Source organism: Schistocerca americana, chromosome 8, assembly GCF_021461395.2.
Source record: "Schistocerca americana isolate TAMUIC-IGC-003095 chromosome 8, iqSchAmer2.1, whole genome shotgun sequence".
Taxonomy (NCBI): domain Eukaryota; kingdom Metazoa; phylum Arthropoda; class Insecta; order Orthoptera; family Acrididae; genus Schistocerca; species Schistocerca americana.
In genome coordinates, this window is record NC_060126.1 from 69,489,581 (window position 1) to 69,510,973 (window position 21,393).

Consider the following 21,393-nt stretch of genomic DNA (forward strand, 5'->3'; position numbering starts at 1 on the left):
ACGTAATTTAAATTGCTTAGGGAGGCATCATAGCACGTCAACACTGTAGCACAAAAGGAGGAGGGTGGGGGTTGAAATGAAAGGGTCCAATAGCACGCAGAGTTCCCGGACGATCACCCATCCACTCACTATCCACGCAAACGTCTGCTTAACTTCATTAATCGAAAGTGAGCTGGCCGTTGGCAACCCCTTATCGAAACGTTCAGACCTTTAGCTGGATGTGCACATCATTTAGAATCTGCCTGGCAGAGTCTCGCAGGAGACAGCATTTCCTATCAGGGGAGAAAATGGAATGGCCCGTGGAGGGATTGAACCCATGACCGACGCGTTACTAGCACGACGCTATAGCCCACTGAGCTAACGGGCAGTGCAACACTGTCGCATCAGCAGTCCAAAACCGCAATACCGTCTCCTCTCCCTTCAAAACGGCCCCTCCATTAACGTGAGGATGTATCTCTTTTTCTTGACTTTCTCTCACCTTATACTTGGAACCCAGAGCAGCAGCTCCACGAAGACGAAAAACGGCCGTGAGAAGTTTTCTCATCTCAGCCCCGAAACTTCACGTTCAGGTACCGGGAATCGAACCCGGGCCTCCTGGGTGAAAGCTAGGTATCCTAGCCACTAGACCATACCGGACATACCTCAACGATCCACTACGTGTGTATGCGTCCAGAAATACTTCTCCTCCACGCAACTTTAGGGCCGAACCTGGCGCCAACGCTGAACTCTGTCCGCCACCACGATCCCGCTTACTCACTCCCAAAGCGCGCAAGTCATACTAGGCAATCATCGCTTTCAGTCTCGAGTGCAACTAGTAAAACTGTAATTAGTAATAACTGGAAACAAACACACGTTGACACAAAGTAGCCTAGGTGGTAATAAACGGCAAACACGGCCTTACCTCGCAAAAGCTATGCTGTGCCTTTCACCGTCGTGGACAGAAAATGAGAAGGCTGAGTTGAGGATAGAACGTACGCCCTTAAGATAATGACACGCACAGCCCACTGCGCCACCGAGGCATACAGGAATATTCGCCACCGCAGCCTCACTAAGAAGTTCTAATTTCAGAATTGTTTTCCCACCATGCCGTACATGAAAGGGTGGATTACTCGGCGGAAGTCAATGCTGCGTCTAGTTACAGTGCATCGCCCTGGAAGCAACGTGGCATCGCGTTCCGATGTGCTGGAGGGCAGAGGGCCTGCAGCAGGGTCGCTTGAGCCTCTGGTGGCAGCTGGGGCGGCAACGCACCGCGACACAGGAAGCCTGCAACGCAATGCGGTGGTGGTGTAACGGTCAGCGTGGTTGCTTCCCAAGCAGTTGATCCGGGTTCGATTCCCGGCCATCGCAGGAGGATTGTCATTTTTGCGTAGCGCAATAGTGTGTGTTCAAGACCATGCGATCCTCGAAATTGCCACGCGTCGCGGCACAGGTAGTATCTCCTCGTCTGCTGCCTCGTTCCAGCTAAGTGGATTGATTTCACTTCATCGTGTGTCGACTTGGCCCGACTGCCGCTCGCTGCCGCTCGGCGGTGGGGCCGATATGACAGGAGAAGTACGACAATCGGCTGCGAGAAATAAAGTAATCAAGAGTACTTTTCCTTTTCAATACGAAAAGCTAAACTTTCATTTACAAATTTCTGAAATCTCACTGCTTCGCCACAGTGTTATCTACACATTTGAGAAATTATCTGTTGATTCGTACGGTTCTGTTATTGCCAAAGTCGTTCTTGCACTTTCCTTGCGCTCTTTTTGCAAACAGCGTCATTAAATTTTCGGTCATATGTTCGTTAACGTAATTTAAATTGCTTAGGGAGGCATCATAGCACGTCAACACTGTAGCACAAAAGGAGGAGGGTGGGGGTTGAAATGAAAGGGTCCAATAGCACGCAGAGTTCCCGGACGATCACCCATCCACTCACTAACCACGCAAACGTCTGCTTAACTTCATTAATCGAAAGTGAGCTGGCCGTTGGCAACCCCTTAGCGAAACGTTCAGACTTCTAGCTGGATGTGCACATCATTTAGAATCTGCCTGGCAGAGTCTCGCAGGAGACAGCATTTCCTATCAGGGGAGAAAATGGAATGGCCCGTGGAGGGATTGAACCCATGACCGACGCGTTACTAGCACGACGCTATAGCCCACTGAGCTAACGGGCAGTGCAACACTGTCGCATCAGCAGTCCAAAACCGCAATACCGTCTCCTCTCCCTTCAAAACGGCCCCTCCATTAACGTGAGGATGTATCTCTTTTTCTTGACTTTCTCTCACCTTATACTTGGAACCCACAGCAGCAGCTCCACGAAGACGAAAAGCGGCCGTGAGAAGTTTTCTCATCTCAGCCCCGAAACTTCACGTTCAGGTACCGGGAATCGAACCCGGGCCTCCTGGGTGAAAGCCAGGTATCCTAGCCACTAGACCATACCGGACATACCTTAACTATCCACTACGTGTGTATGCGTCCAGAAATACTTCTCCTCCACGCAACTTTAGGGCCGAACCTGGCGCCAACGCTGAACTCTGTCCGCCACCACGATCCCGCTTACTCACTCCCAAAGCGCGCAAGTCATACTAGGCAATCATCGCTTTCAGTCTCGAGTGCAACTAGTAAAACTGTAATTAGTAATAACTGGAAACAAACACACGTTGACACAAAGTAGCCTAGGTGGTAATAAACGGCAAACACGGCCTTACCTCGCAAAAGCTATGCTGTGCCTTTCACCGTCGTGGACAGAAAATGAGAAGGCTGAGTTGAGGATAGAACGTACGCCCTTAAGATAATGACACGCACAGCCCACTGCGCCACCGAGGCATACAGGAATATTCGCCACCGCAGCCTCACTAAGAAGTTCTAATTTCAGAATTGTTTTCCCACCATGCCGTACATGAAAGGGTGGATTACTCGGCGGAAGTCAATGCTGCGTCTAGTTACAGTGCATCGCCCTGGAAGCAACGTGGCATCGCGTTCCGATGTGCTGGAGGGCAGAGGGCCTGCAGCAGGGTCGCTTGAGCCTCTGGTGGCAGCAGGGGCGGCAACGCACCGCGACACAGGAAGCCTGCAACGCAATGCGGTGGTGGTGTAACGGTCAGCGTGGTTGCTTCCCAAGCAGTTGATCCGGGTTCGATTCCCGGCCATCGCAGGAGGATTGTCATTTTTGCGTAGCGCAATAGTGTGTGTTCAAGACCATGCGATCCTCGAAATTGCCACGCGTCGCGGCACAGGTAGTATCTCCTCGTCTCCTGCCTCGTTCCAGCTAAGTGGATTGATTTCACTTCATCGTGTGTCGACTTGGCCCGACTTTGCTCGACTGCCGCTCGCTGCCGCTCGGCGGTGGGGCCGATATGACAGGAGAAGTACGACAATCGGCTGCGAGAAATAAAGTAATCAAGAGTACTTTTCCTTTTCAATACGAAAAGCTAAACTTTCATTTACAAATTTCTGAAATCTCACTGCTTCGCCACAGTGTTATCTACACATTTGAGAAATTATCTGTTGATTCGTACGGTTCTGTTATTGCCAAAGTCGTTCTTGCACTTTCCTTGCGCTCTTTTTGCAAACAGCGTCATTAAATTTTCGGTCATATGTTCGTTAACGTAATTTAATTTGCTTAGGGAGGCATCATAGCACGTCAACACTGTAGCACAAAAGGAGGAGGGTGGGGGTTGAAATGAAAGGGTCCAATAGCACGCAGAGTTCCCGGACGATCACCCATCCACTCACTATCCACGCAAACGTCTGCTTAACTTCATTAATCGAAAGTGAGCTGGCCGTTGGCAACCCCTTATCGAAACGTTCAGACCTTTAGCTGGATGTGCACATCATTTAGAATCTGCCTGGCAGAGTCTCGCAGGAGACAGCATTTCCTATCAGGGGAGAAAATGGAATGGCCCGTGGAGGGATTGAACCCATGACCGACGCGTTACTAGCACGACGCTATAGCCCACTGAGCTGACGGGCAGTGCAACACTGTCGCATCAGCAGTCCAAAACCGCAATACCGTCTCCTCTCCCTTCACAACGGCCCCTCCATTAACGTGAGGATGTATCTCTTTTTCTTGACTTTCTCTCACCTTATACTTGGAACCCAGAGCAGCAGCTCCACGAAGACGAAAAACGGCCGTGAGAAGTTTTCTCATCTCAGCCCCGAAACTTCACGTTCAGGTACCGGGAATCGAACCCGGGCCTCCTGGGTGAAAGCTAGGTATCCTAGCCACTAGACCATACCGGACATACCTCAACGATCCACTACGTGTGTATGCGTCCAGAAATACTTCTCCTCCACGCAACTTTAGGGCCGAACCTGGCGCCAACGCTGAACTCTGTCCGCCACCACGATCCCGCTTACTCACTCCCAAAGCGCGCAAGTCATACTAGGCAATCATCGCTTTCAGTCTCGAGTGCAACTAGTAAAACTGTAATTAGTAATAACTGGAAACAAACACACGTTGACACAAAGTAGCCTAGGTGGTAATAAACGGCAAACACGGCCTTACCTCGCAAAAGCTATGCTGTGCCTTTCACCGTCGTGGACAGAAAATGAGAAGGCTGAGTTGAGGATAGAACGTACGCCCTTAAGATAATGACACGCACAGCCCACTGCGCCACCGAGGCATACAGGAATATTCGCCACCGCAGCCTCACTAAGAAGTTCTAATTTCAGAATTGTTTTCCCACCATGCCGTACATGAAAGGGTGGATTACTCGGCGGAAGTCAATGCTGCGTCTAGTTACAGTGCATCGCCCTGGAAGCAACGTGGCATCGCGTTCCGATGTGCTGGAGGGCAGAGGGCCTGCAGCAGGGTCGCTTGAGCCTCTGGTGGCAGCTGGGGCGGCAACGCACCGCGACACAGGAAGCCTGCAACGCAATGCGGTGGTGGTGTAACGGTCAGCGTGGTTGCTTCCCAAGCAGTTGATCCGGGTTCGATTCCCGGCCATCGCAGGAGGATTGTCATTTTTGCGTAGCGCAATAGTGTGTGTTCAAGACCATGCGATCCTCGAAATTGCCACGCGTCGCGGCACAGGTAGTATCTCCTCGTCTGCTGCCTCGTTCCAGCTAAGTGGAATGATTTCACTTCATCGTGTGTCGACTTGGCCCGACTGCCGCTCGCTGCCGCTCGGCGGTGGGGCCGATATGACAGGAGAAGTACGACAATCGGCTGCGAGAAATAAAGTAATCAAGAGTACTTTTCCTTTTCAATACGAAAAGCTAAACTTTCATTTACAAATTTCTGAAATCTCACTGCTTCGCCACAGTGTTATCTACACATTTGAGAAATTATCTGTTGATTCGTACGGTTCTGTTATTGCCAAAGTCGTTCTTGCACTTTCCTTGCGCTCTTTTTGCAAACAGCGTCATTAAATTTTCGGTCATATGTTCGTTAACGTAATTTAAATTGCTTAGGGAGGCATCATAGCACGTCAACACTGTAGCACAAAAGGAGGAGGGTGGGGGTTGAAATGAAAGGGTCCAATAGCACGCAGAGTTCCCGGACGATCACCCATCCACTCACTAACCACGCAAACGTCTGCTTAACTTCATTAATCGAAAGTGAGCTGGCCGTTGGCAACCCCTTAGCGAAACGTTCAGACTTCTAGCTGGATGTGCACATCATTTAGAATCTGCCTGGCAGAGTCTCGCAGGAGACAGCATTTCCTATCAGGGGAGAAAATGGAATGGCCCGTGGAGGGATTGAACCCATGACCGACGCGTTACTAGCACGACGCTATAGCCCACTGAGCTAACGGGCAGTGCAACACTGTCGCATCAGCAGTCCAAAACCGCAATACCGTCTCCTCTCCCTTCAAAACGGCCCCTCCATTAACGTGAGGATGTATCTCTTTTTCTTGACTTTCTCTCACCTTATACTTGGAACCCAGAGCAGCAGCTCCACGAAGACGAAAAACGGCCGTGAGAAGTTTTCTCATCTCAGCCCCGAAACTTCACGTTCAGGTACCGGGAATCGAACCCGGGCCTCCTGGGTGAAAGCTAGGTATCCTAGCCACTAGACCATACCGGACATACCTCAACGATCCACTACGTGTGTATGCGTCCAGAAATACTTCTCCTCCACGCAACTTTAGGGCCGAACCTGGCGCCAACGCTGAACTCTGTCCGCCACCACGATCCCGCTTACTCACTCCCAAAGCGCGCAAGTCGTACTAGGCAATCATCGCTTTCAGTCTCGAGTGCAACTAGTAAAACTGTAATTAGTAATAACTGGAAACAAACACACGTTGACACAAAGTAGCCTAGGTGGTAATAAACGGCAAACACGGCCTTACCTCGCAAAAGCTATCCTGTGCCTTTCACCGTCGTGGACAGAAAATGAGAAGGCTGAGTTGAGGATAGAACGTACGCCCTTAAGATAATGACACGCACAGCCCACTGCGCCACCGAGGCATACAGGAATATTCGCCACCGCAGCCTCACTAAGAAGTTCTAATTTCAGAATTGTTTTCCCACCATGCCGTACATGAAAGGGTGGATTACTCGGCGGAAGTCAATGCTGCGTCTAGTTACAGTGCATCGCCCTGGAAGCAACGTGGCATCGCGTTCCGATGTGCTGGAGGGCAGAGGTGCCGCTGCAGGGTCGCTTGAGCCTCTGGTGGCAGCAGGGGCGGCAACGCACCGCGACACAGGAAGCCTGCAACGCAATGCGGTGGTAGTGTAACGGTCAGCGTGGTTGCTTCCCAAGCAGTTGATCCGGGTTCGATTCCCGGCCATCGCAGGAGGATTGTCATTTTTGCGTAGCGCAATAGTGTGTGTTCAAGACCATGCGATCCTCGAAATTGCCACGCGTCGCGGCACAGGTAGTATCTCCTCGTCTGCTGCCTCGTTCCAGCTAAGTGGATTGATTTCACTTCATCGTGTGTCGACTTGGCCCGACTGCCGCTCGCTGCCGCTCGGCGGTGGGGCCGATATGACAGGAGAAGTACGACAATCGGCTGCGAGAAATAAAGTAATCAAGAGTACTTTTCCTTTTCAATACGAAAAGCTAAACTTTCATTTACAAATTTCTGAAATCTCACTGCTTCGCCACAGTGTTATCTACACATTTGAGAAATTATCTGTTGATTCGTACGGTTCTGTTATTGCCAAAGTCGTTCTTGCACTTTCCTTGCGCTCTTTTTGCAAACAGCGTCATTAAATTTTCGGTCATATGTTCGTTAACGTAATTTAAATTGCTTAGGGAGGCATCATAGCACGTCAACACTGTAGCACAAAAGGAGGAGGGTGGGGGTTGAAATGAAAGGGTCCAATAGCACGCAGAGTTCCCGGACGATCACCCATCCACTCACTAACCACGCAAACGTCTGCTTAACTTCATTAATCGAAAGTGAGCTGGCCGTTGGCAACCCCTTAGCGAAACGTTCAGACTTCTAGCTGGATGTGCACATCATTTAGAATCTGCCTGGCAGAGTCTCGCAGGAGACAGCATTTCCTATCAGGGGAGAAAATGGAATGGCCCGTGGAGGGATTGAACCCATGACCGACGCGTTACTAGCACGACGCTATAGCCCACTGAGCTAACGGGCAGTGCAACACTGTCGCATCAGCAGTCCAAAACCGCAATACCGTCTCCTCTCCCTTCAAAACGGCCCCTCCATTAACGTGAGGATGTATCTCTTTTTCTTGACTTTCTCTCACCTTATACTTGGAACCCAGAGCAGCAGCTCCACGAAGACGAAAAACGGCCGTGAGAAGTTTTCTCATCTCAGCCCCGAAACCTTCACGTTCAGGTACCGGGAATCGAACCCGGGCCTCCTGGGTGAAAGCTAGGTATCCTAGCCACTAGACCATACCGGACATACCTCAACGATCCACTACGTGTGTATGCGTCCAGAAATACTTCTCCTCCACGCAACTTTAGGGCCGAACCTGGCGCCAACGCTGAACTCTGTCCGCCACCACGATCCCGCTTACTCACTCCCAAAGCGCGCAAGTCATACTAGGCAATCATCGCTTTCAGTCTCGAGTGCAACTAGTAAAACTGTAATTAGTAATAACTGGAAACAAACACACGTTGACACAAAGTAGCCTAGGTGGTAATAAACGGCAAACACGGCCTTACCTCGCAAAAGCTATCCTGTGCCTTTCACCGTCGTGGACAGAAAATGAGAAGGCTGAGTTGAGGATAGAACGTACGCCCTTAAGATAATGACACGCACAGCCCACTGCGCCACCGAGGCATACAGGAATATTCGCCACCGCAGCCTCACTAAGAAGTTCTAATTTCAGAATTGTTTTCCCACCATGCCGTACATGAAAGGGTGGATTACTCGGCGGAAGTCAATGCTGCGTCTAGTTACAGTGCATCGCCCTGGAAGCAACGTGGCATCGCGTTCCGATGTGCTGGAGGGCAGAGGTGCCGCTGCAGGGTCGCTTGAGCCTCTGGTGGCAGCAGGGGCGGCAACGCACCGCGACACAGGAAGCCTGCAACGCAATGCGGTGGTGGTGTAACGGACAGCATGGTTGCTTCCCAAGCAGTTGATCCGGGTTCGATTCCCGGCCATCGCAGGAGGATTGTCATTTTTGCGTAGCGCAATAGTGTGTGTTCAAGACCATGCGATCCTCGAAATTGCCACGCGTCGCGGCACAGGTAGTATCTCCTCGTCTGCTGCCTCGTTCCAGCTAAGTGGATTGATTTCACTTCATCGTGTGCCGACTTGGCCCGACTTTGCTCGACTGCCGCTCGCTGCCGCTCGGCGGTGGGGCCGATATGACAGGAGAAGTACGACAATCGGCTGCGAGAAATAAAGTAATCAAGAGTACTTTTCCTTTTCAATACGAAAAGCTAAACTTTCATTTACAAATTTCGGAAATCTCACTGCTTCGCCACAGTGTTATCTACAAATTTGAGAAATTATCTGTTGATTCGTACGGTTCTGTTATTGCCAAAGTCGTTCTTGCACTTTCCTTGCGCTCTTTTTGCAAACAGCGTCATTAAATTTTCGGTCATATGTTCGTTAACGTAATTTAAATTGCTTAGGGAGGCATCATAGCACGTCAACACTGTAGCACAAAATGAGGAGGGTGGGGGTTGAAATGAAAGGGTCCAATAGCACGCAGAGTTCCCGGACGATCACCCATCCACTCACTAACCACGCAAACGTCTGCTTAACTTCATTAATCGAAAGTGAGCTGGCCGTTGGCAGCCCCTTAGCGAAACGTTCAGACTTCTAGCTGGATGTGCACATCATTTAGAATCTGCCTGGCAGAGTCTCGCAGGAGACAGCATTTCCTATCAGGGGAGAAAATGGAATGGCCCGTGGAGGGATTGAACCCATGACCGACGCGTTACTAGCACGACGCTATAGCCCACTGTGCTAACGTGCAGTGCAACACTGTCGCATCAGCAGTCCAAAACCGCAATACCGTCTCCTCTCCCTTCAAAACGGCCCCTCCATTAACGTGAGGATGTATCTCTTTTTCTTGACTTTCTCTCACCTTATACTTGGAACCCAGAGCAGCAGCTCCACGAAGACGAAAAACGGCCGTGAGAAGTTTTCTCATCTCAGCCCCGAAACTTCACGTTCAGGTACCGGGAATCGAACCCGGGCCTCCTGGGTGAAAGCCAGGTATCCTAGCCACTAGACCATACCGGACATACCTTAACGATCCACTACGTGTGTATGCGTCCAGAAATACTTCTCCTCCACGCAACTTTAGGGCCGAACCTGGCGCCAACGCTGAACTCTGTCCGCCACCACGATCCCGCTTACTCACTCCCAAAGCGCGCAAGTCATACTAGGCAATCATCGCTTTCAGTCTCGAGTGCAACTAGTAAAACTGTAATTAGTAATAACTGGAAACAAACACACGTTGACACAAAGTAGCCTAGGTGGTAATAAACGGCAAACACGGCCTTACCTCGCAAAAGCTATGCTGTGCCTTTCACCGTCGTGGACAGAAAATGAGAAGGCTGAGTTGAGGATAGAACGTACGCCCTTAAGATAATGACACGCACAGCCCACTGCGCCACCGAGGCATACAGGAATATTCGCCACCGCAGCCTCACTAAGAAGTTCTAATTTCAGAATTGTTTTCCCACCATGCCGTACATGAAAGGGTGGATTACTCGGCGGAAGTCAATGCTGCGTCTAGTTACAGTGCATCGCCCTGGAAGCAACGTGGCATCGCGTTCCGATGTGCTGGAGGGCAGAGGTGCCGCTGCAGGGTCGCTTGAGCCTCTGGTGGCAGCAGGGGCGGCAACGCACCGCGACACAGGACGCCTGCAACGCAATGCGGTGGTGGTGTAACGGACAGCATGGTTGCTTCCCAAGCAGTTGATCCGGGTTCGATTCCCGGCCATCGCAGGAGGATTGTCATTTTTGCGTAGCGCAATAGTGTGTGTTCAAGACCATGCGATCCTCGAAATTGCCACGCGTCGCGGCACAGGTAGTATCTCCTCGTCTGCTGCCTCGTTCCAGCTAAGTGGATTGATTTCACTTCATCGTGTGTCGACTTGGCCCGACTGCCGCTCGCTGCCGCTCGGCGGTGGGGCCGATATGACAGGAGAAGTACGACAATCGGCTGCGAGAAATAAAGTAATCAAGAGTACTTTTCCTTTTCAATACGAAAAGCTAAACTTTCATTTACAAATTTCTGAAATCTCACTGCTTCGCCACAGTGTTATCTACACATTTGAGAAATTATCTGTTGATTCGTACGGTTCTGTTATTGCCAAAGTCGTTCTTGCACTTTCCTTGCGCTCTTTTTGCAAACAGCGTCATTAAATTTTCGGTCATATGTTCGTTAACGTAATTTAAATTGCTTAGGGAGGCATCATAGCACGTCAACACTGTAGCACAAAAGGAGGAGGGTGGGGGTTGAAATGAAAGGGTCCAATAGCACGCAGAGTTCCCGGACGATCACCGATCCACTCACTAACCACGCAAACGTCTGCTTAACTTCATTAATCGAAAGTGAGCTGGCCGTTGGCAACCCCTTAGCGAAACGTTCAGACTTCTAGCTGGATGTGCACATCATTTAGAATCTGCCTGGCAGAGTCTCGCAGGAGACAGCATTTCCTATCAGGGGAGAAAATGGAATGGCCCGTGGAGGGATTGAACCCATGACCGACGCGTTACTAGCACGACGCTATAGCCCACTGAGCTAACGGGCAGTGCAACACTGTCGCATCAGCAGTCCAAAACCGCAATACCGTCTCCTCTCCCTTCAAAACGGCCCCTCCATTAACGTGAGGATGTATCTCTTTTTCTTGACTTTCTCTCACCTTATACTTGGAACCCAGAGCAGCAGCTCCACGAAGACGAAAAACGGCCGTGAGAAGTTTTCTCATCTCAGCCCCGAAACTTCACGTTCAGGTACCGGGAATCGAACCCGGGTCTCCTGGGTGAAAGCCAGGTATCCTAGCCACTAGACCATACCGGACATACCTTAACTATCCACTACGTGTGTATGCGTCCAGAAATACTTCTCCTCCACGCAACTTTAGGGCCGAACCTGGCGCCAACGCTGAACTCTGTCCGCCACCACGATCCCGCTTACTCACTCCCAAAGCGCGCAAGTCATACTAGGCAATCATCGCTTTCAGTCTCGAGTGCAACTAGTAAAACTGTAATTAGTAATAACTGGAAACAAACACACGTTGACACAAAGTAGCCTAGGTGGTAATAAACGGCAAACACGGCCTTACCTCGCAAAAGCTATCCTGTGCCTTTCACCGTCGTGGACAGAAAATGAGAAGGCTGAGTTGAGGATAGAACGTACGCCCTTAAGATAATGACACGCACAGCCCACTGCGCCACCGAGGCATACAGGAATATTCGCCACCGCAGCCTCACTAAGAAGTTCTAATTTCAGAATTGTTTTCCCACCATGCCGTACATGAAAGGGTGGATTACTCGGCGGAAGTCAATGCTGCGTCTAGTTACAGTGCATCGCCCTGGAAGCAACGTGGCATCGCGTTCCGATGTGCTGGAGGGCAGAGGGCCTGCAGCAGGGTCGCTTGAGCCTCTGGTGGCAGCAGGGGCGGCAACGCACCGCGACACAGGAAGCCTGCAACGCAATGCGGTGGTGGTGTAACGGTCAGCGTGGTTGCTTCCCAAGCAGTTGATCCGGGTTCGATTCCCGGCCATCGCAGGAGGATTGTCATTTTTGCGTAGCGCAATAGTGTGTGTTCAAGACCATGCGATCCTCGAAATTGCCACGCGTCGCGGCACAGGTAGTATCTCCTCGTCTGCTGCCTCGTTCCAGCTAAGTGGATTGATTTCACTTCATCGTGTGTCGACTTGGCCCGACTGCCGCTCGCTGCCGCTCGGCGGTGGGGCCGATATGACAGGAGAAGTACGACAATCGGCTGCGAGAAATAAAGTAATCAAGAGTACTTTTCCTTTTCAATACGAAAAGCTAAACTTTCATTTACAAATTTCTGAAATCTCACTGCTTCGCCACAGTGTTATCTACACATTTGAGAAATTATCTGTTGATTCGTACGGTTCTGTTATTGCCAAAGTCGTTCTTGCACTTTCCTTGCGCTCTTTTTGCAAACAGCGTCATTAAATTTTCGGTCATATGTTCGTTAACGTAATTTAAATTGCTTAGGGAGGCATCATAGCACGTCAACACTGTAGCACAAAAGGAGGAGGGTGGGGGTTGAAATGAAAGGGTCCAATAGCACGCAGAGTTCCCGGACGATCACCCATCCACTCACTAACCACGCAAACGTCTGCTTAACTTCATTAATCGAAAGTGAGCTGGCCGTTGGCAACCCCTTAGCGAAACGTTCAGACTTCTAGCTGGATGTGCACATCATTTAGAATCTGCCTGGCAGAGTCTCGCAGGAGACAGCATTTCCTATCAGGGGAGAAAATGGAATGGCCCGTGGAGGGATTGAACCCATGACCGACGCGTTACTAGCACGACGCTATAGCCCACTGAGCTAACGGGCAGTGCAACACTGTCGCATCAGCAGTCCAAAACCGCAATACCGTCTCCTCTCCCTTCAAAACGGCCCCTCCATTAACGTGAGGATGTATCTCTTTTTCTTGACTTTCTCTCACCTTATACTTGGAACCCAGAGCAGCAGCTCCACGAAGACGAAAAACGGCCGTGAGAAGTTTTCTCATCTCAGCCTCGAAACTTCACGTTCAGGTACCGGGAATCGAACCCGGGCCTCCTGGGTGAAAGCTAGGTATCCTAGCCACTAGACCATACCGGACATACCTCAACGATCCACTACGTGTGTATGCGTCCAGAAATACTTCTCCTCCACGCAACTTTAGGGCCGAACCTGGCGCCAACGCTGAACTCTGTCCGCCACCACGATCCCGCTTACTCACTCCCAAAGCGCGCAAGTCATACTAGGCAATCATCGCTTTCAGTCTCGAGTGCAACTAGTAAAACTGTAATTAGTAATAACTGGAAACAAACACACGTTGACACAAAGTAGCCTAGGTGGTAATAAACGGCAAACACGGCCTTACCTCGCAAAAGCTATGCTGTGCCTTTCACCGTCGTGGACAGAAAATGAGAAGGCTGAGTTGAGGATAGAACGTACGCCCTTAAGATAATGACACGCACAGCCCACTGCGCCACCGAGGCATACAGGAATATTCGCCACCGCAGCCTCACTAAGAAGTTCTAATTTCAGAATTGTTTTCCCACCATGCCGTACATGAAAGGGTGGATTACTCGGCGGAAGTCAATGCTGCGTCTAGTTACAGTGCATCGCCCTGGAAGCAACGTGGCATCGCGTTCCGATGTGCTGGAGGGCAGAGGTGCCGCTGCAGGGTCGCTTGAGCCTCTGGTGGCAGCAGGGGCGGCAACGCACCGCGACACAGGAAGCCTGCAACGCAATGCGGTGGTGGTGTAACGGTCAGCGTGGTTGCTTCCCAAGCAGTTGATCCGGGTTCGATTCCCGGCCATCGCAGGAGGATTGTCACTTTTGCGTAGCGCAATAGTGTGTGTTCAAGACCATGCGATCCTCGAAATTGCCACGCGTCGCGGCACAGGTAGTATCTCCTCGTCTGCTGCCTCGTTCCAGCTAAGTGGATTGATTTCACTTCATCGTGTGTCGACTTGGCCCAACTGCCGCTCGCTGCCGCTCGGCGGTGGGGCCGATATGACAGGAGAAGTACGACAATCGGCTGCGAGAAATAAAGTAATCAAGAGTACTTTTCCTTTTCAATACGAAAAGCTAAACTTTCATTTACAAATTTCTGAAATCTCACTGCTTCGCCACAGTGTTATCTACACATTTGAGAAATTATCTGTTGATTCGTACGGTTCTGTTATTGCCAAAGTCGTTCTTGCACTTTCCTTGCGCTCTTTTTGCAAACAGCGTCATTAAATTTTCGGTCATATGTTCGTTAACGTAATTTAAATTGCTTAGGGAGGCATCATAGCACGTCAACACTGTAGCACAAAAGGAGGAGGGTGGGGGTTGAAATGAAAGGGTCCAATAGCACGCAGAGTTCCCGGACGATCACCCATCCACTCACTAACCACGCAAACGTCTGCTTAACTTCATTAATCGAAAGTGAGCTGGCCGTTGGCAACCCCTTAGCGAAACGTTCAGACTTCTAGCTGGATGTGCACATCATTTAGAATCTGCCTGGCAGAGTCTCGCAGGAGACAGCATTTCCTATCAGGGGAGAAAATGGAATGGCCCGTGGAGGAATTGAACCCATGACCGACGCGTTACTAGCACGACGCTATAGCCCACTGAGCTAACGGGCAGTGCAACACTGTCGCATCAGCAGTCCAAAACCGCAATACCGTCTCCTCTCCCTTCAAAACGGCCCCTCCATTAACGTGAGGATGTATCTCTTTTTCTTGACTTTCTCTCACCTTATACTTGGAACCCAGAGCAGCAGCTCCACGAAGACGAAAAACGGCCGTGAGAAGTTTTCTCATCTCAGCCCCGAAACCTTCACGTTCAGGTACCGGGAATCGAACCCGGGCCTCCTGGGTGAAAGCTAGGTATCCTAGCCACTAGACCATACCGGACATACCTCAACGATCCACTACGTGTGTATGCGTCCAGAAATACTTCTCCTCCACGCAACTTTAGGGCCGAACCTGGCGCCAACGCTGAACTCTGTCCGCCACCACGATCCCGCTTACTCACTCCCAAAGCGCGCAAGTCATACTAGGCAATCATCGCTTTCAGTCTCGAGTGCAACTAGTAAAACTGTAATTAGTAATAACTGGAAACAAACACACGTTGACACAAAGTAGCCTAGGTGGTAATAAACGGCAAACACGGCCTTACCTCGCAAAAGCTATCCTGTGCCTTTCACCGTCGTGGACAGAAAATGAGAAGGCTGAGTTGAGGATAGAACGTACGCCCTTAAGATAATGACACGCACAGCCCACTGCGCCACCGAGGCATACAGGAATATTCGCCACCGCAGCCTCACTAAGAAGTTCTAATTTCAGAATTGTTTTCCCACCATGCCGTACATGAAAGGGTGGATTACTCGGCGGAAGTCAATGCTGCGTCTAGTTACAGTGCATCGCCCTGGAAGCAACGTGGCATCGCGTTCCGATGTGCTGGAGGGCAGAGGTGCCGCTGCAGGGTCGCTTGAGCCTCTGGTGGCAGCAGGGGCGGCAACGCACCGCGACACAGGAAGCCTGCAACGCAATGCGGTGGTGGTGTAACAGACAGCATGGTTGCTTCCCAAGCAGTTGATCCGGGTTCGATTCCCGGCCATCGCAGGAGGATTGTCATTTTTGCGTAGCGCAATAGTGTGTGTTCAAGACCATGCGATCCTCGAAATTGCCACGCGTCGCGGCACAGGTAGTATCTCCTCGTCTGCTGCCTCGTTCCAGCTAAGTGGATTGATTTCACTTCATCGTGTGCCGACTTGGCCCGACTGCCGCTCGCTGCCGCTCGGCGGTGGGGCCGATATGACAGGAGAAGTACGACAATCGGCTGCGAGAAATAAAGTAATCAAGAGTACTTTTCCTTTTCAATACGAAAAGCTAAACTTTCATTTACAAATTTCGGAAATCTCACTGCTTCGCCACAGTGTTATCTACAAATTTGAGAAATTATCTGTTGATTCGTACGGTTCTGTTATTGCCAAAGTCGTTCTTGCACTTTCCTTGCGCTCTTTTTGCAAACAGCGTCATTAAATTTTCGGTCATATGTTCGTTAACGTAATTTAAATTGCTTAGGGAGGCATCATAGCACGTCAACACTGTAGCACAAAAGGAGGAGGGTGGGGGTTGAAATGAAAGGGTCCAATAGCACGCAGAGTTCCCGGACGATCACCCATCCACTCACTAACCACGCAAACGTCTGCTTAACTTCATTAATCGAAAGTGAGCTGGCCGTTGGCAACCCCTTAGCGAAACGTTCAGACTTCTAGCTGGATGTGCACATCATTTAGAATCTGCCTGGCAGAGTCTCGCAGGAGACAGCATTTCCTATCAGGGGAGAAAATGGAATGGCCCGTGGAGGGATTGAACCCATGACCGACGCGTTACTAGCACGACGCTATAGCCCACTGTGCTAACGTGCAGTGCAACACTGTCGCATCAGCAGTCCAAAACCGCAATACCGTCTCCTCTCCCTTCAAAACGGCCCCTCCATTAACGTGAGGATGTATCTCTTTTTCTTGACTTTCTCTCACCTTATACTTGGAACCCAGAGCAGCAGCTCCACGAAGACGAAAAACGGCCGTGAGAAGTTTTCTCATCTCAGCCCCGAAACTTCACGTTCAGGTACCGGGAATCGAACCCGGGCCTCCTGGGTGAAAGCCAGGTATCCTAGCCACTAGACCATACCGGACATACCTTAACGATCCACTACGTGTGTATGCGTCCAGAAATACTTCTCCTCCACGCAACTTTAGGGCCGAACCTGGCGCCAACGCTGAACTCTGTCCGCCACCACGATCCCGCTTACTCACTCCCAAAGCGCGCAAGTCATACTAGGCAATCATCGCTTTCAGTCTCGAGTGCAACTAGTAAAACTGTAATTAGTAATAACTGGAAACAAACACACGTTGACACAAAGTAGCCTAGGTGGTAATAAACGGCAAACACGGCCTTACCTCGCAAAAGCTATGCTGTGCCTTTCACCGTCGTGGACACAAAATGAGAAGGCTGAGTTGAGGATAGAACGTACGCCCTTAAGATAATGACACGCACAGCCCACTGCGCCACCGAGGCATACAGGAATATTCGCCACCGCAGCCTCACTAAGAAGTTCTAATTTCAGAATTGTTTTCCCACCATGCCGTACATGAAAGGGTGGATTACTCGGCGGAAGTCAATGCTGCGTCTAGTTACAGTGCATCGCCCTGGAAGCAACGTGGCATCGCGTTCCGATGTGCTGGAGGGCAGAGGTGCCGCTGCAGGGTCGCTTGAGCCTCTGGTGGCAGCAGGGGCGGCAACGCACCGCGACACAGGAAGCCTGCAACGCAATGCGGTGGTGGTGTAACGGACAGCATGGTTGCTTCCCAAGCAGTTGATCCGGGTTCGATTCCCGGCCATCGCAGGAGGATTGTCATTTTTGCGTAGCGCAATAGTGTGTGTTCAAGACCATGCGATCCTCGAAATTGCCACGCGTCGCGGCACAGGTAGTATCTCCTCGTCTGCTGCCTCGTTCCAGCTAAGTGGATTGATTTCACTTCATCGTGTGTCGACTTGGCCCGACTGCCGCTCGCTGCCGCTCGGCGGTGGGGCCGATATGACAGGAGAAGTACGACAATCGGCTGCGAGAAATAAAGTAATCAAGAGTACTTTTCCTTTTCAATACGAAAAGCTAAACTTTCATTTACAAATTTCTGAAATCTCACCGCTTCGCCACAGTGTTATCTACACATTTGAGAAATTATCTGTTGATTCGTACGGTTCTGTTATTGCCAAAGTCGTTCTTGCACTTTCCTTGCGCTCTTTTTGCAAACAGCGTCATTAAATTTTCGGTCATATGTTCGTTAACGTAATTTAAATTGCTTAGGGAGGCATCATAGCACGTCAACACTGTAGCACAAAAGGAGGAGGGTGGGGGTTGAAATGAAAGGGTCCAATAGCACGCAGAGTTCCCGGACGATCACCCATCCACTCACTAACCACGCAAACGTCTGCTTAACTTCATTAATCGAAAGTGAGCTGGCCGTTGGCAACCCCTTAGCGAAACGTTCAGACTTCTAGCTGGATGTGCACATCATTTAGAATCTGCCTGGCAGAGTCTCGCAGGAGACAGCATTTCCTATCAGGGGAGAAAATGGAATGGCCCGTGGAGGGATTGAACCCATGACCGACGCGTTACTAGCACGACGCTATAGCCCACTGAGCTAACGGGCAGTGCAACACTGTCGCATCAGCAGTCCAAAACCGCAATACCGTCTCCTCTCCCTTCAAAACGGCCCCTCCATTAACGTGAGGATGTATCTCTTTTTCTTGACTTTCTCTCACCTTATACTTGGAACCCAGAGCAGCAGCTCCACGAAGACGAAAAACGGCCGTGAGAAGTTTTCTCATCTCAGCCCCGAAACCTTCACGTTCAGGTACCGGGAATCGAACCCGGGCCTCCTGGGTGAAAGCTAGGTATCCTAGCCACTAGACCATACCGGACATACCTCAACGATCCACTACGTGTGTATGCGTCCAGAAATACTTCTCCTCCACGCAACTTTAGGGCCGAACCTGGCGCCAACGCTGAACTCTGTCCGCCACCACGATCCCGCTTACTCACTCCCAAAGCGCGCAAGTCATACTAGGCAATCATCGCTTTCAGTCTCGAGTGCAACTAGTAAAACTGTAATTAGTAATAACTGGAAACAAACACACGTTGACACAAAGTAGCCTAGGTGGTAATAAACGGCAAACACGGCCTTACCTCGCAAAAGCTATCCTGTGCCTTTCACCGTCGTGGACAGAAAATGAGAAGGCTGAGTTGAGGATAGAACGTACGCCCTTAAGATAATGACACGCACAGCCCACTGCGCCACCGAGGCATACAGGAATATTCGCCACCGCAGCCTCACTAAGAAGTTCTAATTTCAGAATTGTTTTCCCACCATGCCGTACATGAAAGGGTGGATTACTCGGCGGAAGTCAATGCTGCGTCTAGTTACAGTGCATCGCCCTGGAAGCAACGTGGCATCGCGTTCCGATGTGCTGGAGGGCAGAGGTGCCGCTGCAGGGTCGCTTGAGCCTCTGGTGGCAGCAGGGGCGGCAACGCACCGCGACACAGGAAGCCTGCAACGCAATGCGGTGGTGGTGTAACGGACAGCATGGTTGCTTCCCAAGCAGTTGATCCGGGTTCGATTCCCGGCCATCGCAGGAGGATTGTCATTTTTGCGTAGCGCAATAGTGTGTGTTCAAGACCATGCGATCCTCGAAATTGCCACGCGTCGCGGCACAGGTAGTATCTCCTCGTCTGCTGCCTCGTTCCAGCTAAGTGGATTGATTTCACTTCATCGTGTGTCGACTTGGCCCGACTGCCGCTCGCTGCCGCTCGGCGGTGGGGCCGATATGACAGGAGAAGTACGACAATCGGCTGCGAGAAATAAAGTAATCAAGAGTACTTTTCCTTTTCAATACGAAAAGCTAAACTTTCATTTACAAATTTCTGAAATCTCACCGCTTCGCCACAGTGTTATCTACACATTTGAGAAATTATCTGTTGATTCGTACGGTTCTGTTATTGCCAAAGTCGTTCTTGCACTTTCCTTGCGCTCTTTTTGCAAACAGCGTCATTAAATTTTCGGTCATATGTTCGTTAACGTAATTTAAATTGCTTAGGGAGGCATCATAGCACGTCAACACTGTAGCACAAAAGGAGGAGGGTGGGGGTTGAAATGAAAGGGTCCAATAGCACGCAGAGTTCCCGGACGATCACCCATCCACTCACTAACCACGCAAACGTCTGCTTAACTTCATTAATCGAAAGTGAGCTGGCCGTTGGCAACCCCTTAGCGAAACGTTCAGACTTCTAGCTGGATGTGCACATCATTTAGAATCTGCCTGGCAGAGTCTCGCAGGAGACAGCATTTCCTATCAGGGGAGAAAATGGAATGGCCCGTGGAGGGATTGAACCCATGACCGACGCGTTACTAGCACGACGCTATAGCCCACTGAGCTAACGGGCAGTGCAACACTGTCGCATCAGCAGTCCAAAACCGCAATACCGTCTCCTCTCCCTTCAAAACGGCCCCTCCATTAACGTGAGGATGTATCTCTTTTTCTTGACTTTCTCTCACCTTATACTTGGAACCCAGAGCAGCAGCTCCACGAAGACGAAAAACGGCCGTGAGAAGTTTTCTCATCTCAGCCCCGAAACCTTCACGTTCAGGTACCGGGAATCGAACCCGGGCCTCCTGGGTGAAAGCTAGGTATCCTAGCCACTAGACCATACCGGACATACCTCAACGATCCACTACGTGTGTATGCGTCCAGAAATACTTCTCCTCCACGCAACTTTAGGGCCGAACCTGGCGCCAACGGTGAACTCTGTCCGCCACCACGATCCCGCTTACTCACTCCCAAAGCGCGCAAGTCATACTAGGCAATCATCGCTTTCAGTCTCGAGTGCAACTAGTAAAACTGTAATTAGTAATAACTGGAAACAAACACACGTTGACACAAAGTAGCCTAGGTGGTAATAAACGGCAAACACGGCCTTACCTCGCAAAAGCTATCCTGTGCCTTTCACCGTCGTGGACAGAAAATGAGAAGGCTGAGTTGAGGATAGAACGTACGCCCTTAAGATAATGACACGCACAGCCCACTGCGCCACCGAGGCATACAGGAATATTCGCCACCGCAGCCTCACTAAGAAGTTCTAATTTCAGAATTGTTTTCCCACCATGCCGTACATGAAAGGATGGATTACTCGGCGGAAGTCAATGCTGCGTCTAGTTACAGTGCATCGCCCTGGAAGCAACGTGGCATCGCATTCCGATGTGCTGGAGGGCAGAGGTGCCGCTGCAGGGTCGCTTGAGCCTCTGGTGGCAGCAGGGGCGGCAACGCAACGCGACACACAGGAAGCCTGCAACGCAATGCGGTGGTGGTGTAACGGACAGCATGGTTGCTTCCCAAGCAGTTGATCCGGGTTCGATTCCCGGCCATCGCAGGAGGATTGTCGTTTTTGCGTAGCGCAATAGTGTGTGTTCAAGACCATGCGATCCTCGAAATTGCCACGCGTCGCGGCACAGGTAGTATCTCCTCGTCTCCTGCCTCGTTCCAGCTAAGTGGATTGATTTCACTTCATCGTGTGCCGACTTGGCCCGACTTTGCTCGACTGCCGCTCGCTGCCGCTCGGCGGTGGGGCCGATATGACAGGAGAAGTACGACAATCGGCTGCGAGAAATAAAGTAATCAAGAGTACTTTTCCTTTTCAATACGAAAAGCTAAACTTTCATTTACAAATTTCGGAAATCTCACTGCTTCGCCACAGTGTTATCTACACATTTG

At 50.7% G+C, this 21,393-nt stretch overlaps 23 non-coding genes across 23 annotated transcripts; 11 read left to right on the forward strand and 12 right to left on the reverse strand.

The window, feature by feature from the left end:
* Positions 1-564: 564 nt before the first annotated feature.
* Positions 565-636, reverse strand: Trnae-uuc. The gene has a single exon. It is a non-coding gene; the product is annotated as a tRNA-Glu (tRNA).
* A 639-nt stretch (positions 637-1,275) lies between these two features.
* Trnag-ccc lies at positions 1,276-1,347 on the forward strand. The gene has a single exon. It is a non-coding gene; the product is annotated as a tRNA-Gly (tRNA).
* A 1,006-nt stretch (positions 1,348-2,353) lies between these two features.
* Trnae-uuc lies at positions 2,354-2,425 on the reverse strand. The gene has a single exon. It is a non-coding gene; the product is annotated as a tRNA-Glu (tRNA).
* Positions 2,426-3,064: 639 nt separating this feature from the next.
* On the forward strand, positions 3,065-3,136 carry Trnag-ccc. Its single transcript has one exon. It is a non-coding gene; the product is annotated as a tRNA-Gly (tRNA).
* Positions 3,137-4,152: 1,016 nt separating this feature from the next.
* On the reverse strand, positions 4,153-4,224 carry Trnae-uuc. Its single transcript has one exon. It is a non-coding gene; the product is annotated as a tRNA-Glu (tRNA).
* Positions 4,225-4,863: 639 nt separating this feature from the next.
* Positions 4,864-4,935, forward strand: Trnag-ccc. The gene has a single exon. It is a non-coding gene; the product is annotated as a tRNA-Gly (tRNA).
* A 1,006-nt stretch (positions 4,936-5,941) lies between these two features.
* On the reverse strand, positions 5,942-6,013 carry Trnae-uuc. Its single transcript has one exon. It is a non-coding gene; the product is annotated as a tRNA-Glu (tRNA).
* A 639-nt stretch (positions 6,014-6,652) lies between these two features.
* Positions 6,653-6,724, forward strand: Trnag-ccc. Its single transcript has one exon. It is a non-coding gene; the product is annotated as a tRNA-Gly (tRNA).
* Positions 6,725-7,731: 1,007 nt separating this feature from the next.
* Positions 7,732-7,803, reverse strand: Trnae-uuc. Its single transcript has one exon. It is a non-coding gene; the product is annotated as a tRNA-Glu (tRNA).
* A 639-nt stretch (positions 7,804-8,442) lies between these two features.
* On the forward strand, positions 8,443-8,514 carry Trnag-ccc. Its single transcript has one exon. It is a non-coding gene; the product is annotated as a tRNA-Gly (tRNA).
* A 1,016-nt stretch (positions 8,515-9,530) lies between these two features.
* On the reverse strand, positions 9,531-9,602 carry Trnae-uuc. Its single transcript has one exon. It is a non-coding gene; the product is annotated as a tRNA-Glu (tRNA).
* Positions 9,603-10,241: 639 nt separating this feature from the next.
* Trnag-ccc lies at positions 10,242-10,313 on the forward strand. Its single transcript has one exon. It is a non-coding gene; the product is annotated as a tRNA-Gly (tRNA).
* Positions 10,314-11,319: 1,006 nt separating this feature from the next.
* On the reverse strand, positions 11,320-11,391 carry Trnae-uuc. Its single transcript has one exon. It is a non-coding gene; the product is annotated as a tRNA-Glu (tRNA).
* Positions 11,392-12,030: 639 nt separating this feature from the next.
* Positions 12,031-12,102, forward strand: Trnag-ccc. Its single transcript has one exon. It is a non-coding gene; the product is annotated as a tRNA-Gly (tRNA).
* Positions 12,103-13,108: 1,006 nt separating this feature from the next.
* Trnae-uuc lies at positions 13,109-13,180 on the reverse strand. The gene has a single exon. It is a non-coding gene; the product is annotated as a tRNA-Glu (tRNA).
* Positions 13,181-13,819: 639 nt separating this feature from the next.
* Trnag-ccc lies at positions 13,820-13,891 on the forward strand. The gene has a single exon. It is a non-coding gene; the product is annotated as a tRNA-Gly (tRNA).
* Positions 13,892-14,898: 1,007 nt separating this feature from the next.
* Positions 14,899-14,970, reverse strand: Trnae-uuc. The gene has a single exon. It is a non-coding gene; the product is annotated as a tRNA-Glu (tRNA).
* Positions 14,971-16,687: 1,717 nt separating this feature from the next.
* Trnae-uuc lies at positions 16,688-16,759 on the reverse strand. The gene has a single exon. It is a non-coding gene; the product is annotated as a tRNA-Glu (tRNA).
* Positions 16,760-17,398: 639 nt separating this feature from the next.
* Positions 17,399-17,470, forward strand: Trnag-ccc. Its single transcript has one exon. It is a non-coding gene; the product is annotated as a tRNA-Gly (tRNA).
* Positions 17,471-18,477: 1,007 nt separating this feature from the next.
* Positions 18,478-18,549, reverse strand: Trnae-uuc. Its single transcript has one exon. It is a non-coding gene; the product is annotated as a tRNA-Glu (tRNA).
* Positions 18,550-19,188: 639 nt separating this feature from the next.
* On the forward strand, positions 19,189-19,260 carry Trnag-ccc. Its single transcript has one exon. It is a non-coding gene; the product is annotated as a tRNA-Gly (tRNA).
* Positions 19,261-20,267: 1,007 nt separating this feature from the next.
* Trnae-uuc lies at positions 20,268-20,339 on the reverse strand. The gene has a single exon. It is a non-coding gene; the product is annotated as a tRNA-Glu (tRNA).
* Positions 20,340-20,980: 641 nt separating this feature from the next.
* Positions 20,981-21,052, forward strand: Trnag-ccc. The gene has a single exon. It is a non-coding gene; the product is annotated as a tRNA-Gly (tRNA).
* Positions 21,053-21,393: the final 341 nt, after the last annotated feature.